The sequence below is a fragment of the Octopus bimaculoides genome, chromosome 5, assembly GCF_001194135.2.
Source record: "Octopus bimaculoides isolate UCB-OBI-ISO-001 chromosome 5, ASM119413v2, whole genome shotgun sequence".
Classification (NCBI taxonomy): domain Eukaryota; kingdom Metazoa; phylum Mollusca; class Cephalopoda; order Octopoda; family Octopodidae; genus Octopus; species Octopus bimaculoides.
Genome location: NC_068985.1, coordinates 114,261,431 through 114,262,413, shown reverse-complemented (window position 1 = coordinate 114,262,413; position 983 = coordinate 114,261,431). Strand labels below are relative to the sequence as shown.

The following is a 983-nucleotide window of genomic DNA, read 5'->3' as shown; positions in this document are numbered from 1 at the left end:
ATATATATATATATACTTCTTTTAACAAATGTTTTGTTGGACAACAAAGTTTCTAGACACAAAAATGATACAAAATGAACTGCAATAGTTTTTAGCCTTTTCAAGATACGACAGTACAAGTACACACCAACATGCACACACATTCTATGATAGACTCCTACATAGTTTTCTTCTTTTAAATTCCATTCACTAAGTATTGGTCAACCCAAGGCTACACTAGGATTGAATCTAGATCTTAAAATCTATATCTGTCTGTCAATATCATTTAGCGCCTGTTTTCCAGGCTCTGCTTTTTTTTTTTGTTTTTTTTTTTTGTGTGTGTTTGTGTGTTTATGTGAAGTAGCATGAGCTAAAGAGAAAGTCAGTAGAAGTGGTGGCAAAGAGAGAGAGAGAGAGACACACACAGACAGAGCCGAAGAAGTGACATTACTCCCTACATGTGCTCACTCTCTTCCTCATGCACGAAGTATCGTGAAATAGACTGAGATTAACAAGGAAGATGAGAAAGAGAGCAAGAACAATATTGCGTTGCATGCACACGCTGATTTCACTCACTCATGTACACCATACCTCACACACACACACACACACGGATGTTCAAGTACCTATCATTGGTTTTTCAGAACCCATGTCAATTGAAACAAATTGATTATTATTTGACTGTATTGATTGGTGCTCTGTTCTTTTGTGTTTGTGTGCAAGTCAACACACAGGATTCTTGTGTTTTGCTTTTGTGTTTTTCTTTTGCTTAATTTTTTTTGTACTTTTTGTTCTACGCACTTACATGCGCTTTCATGCAAATAGGAAATTATATACCAACCATCCTTCTCTCTCTATGCGCAACTACATATGCACATGCATGTGTACATTATGTATGTATGTATGTATGTATGTATGTATGTATGTATATCTGCATGTGTATAGAAGTTTGTGTTGTGCGTGTGTGTGTGTATATATATATATATATATATATATATATATAT

The 983-nt window shown here is 34.7% G+C and overlaps 1 protein-coding gene across 3 annotated transcripts in view; it reads left to right on the top strand.

The window, feature by feature from the left end:
- The window catches only part of LOC106878623 (plexin-A1), an 803,747-nt gene that overhangs the window by 160,175 nt on the left and 642,589 nt on the right, over positions 1–983 (top strand). The gene's annotated exons all lie outside the window — the stretch shown is intronic.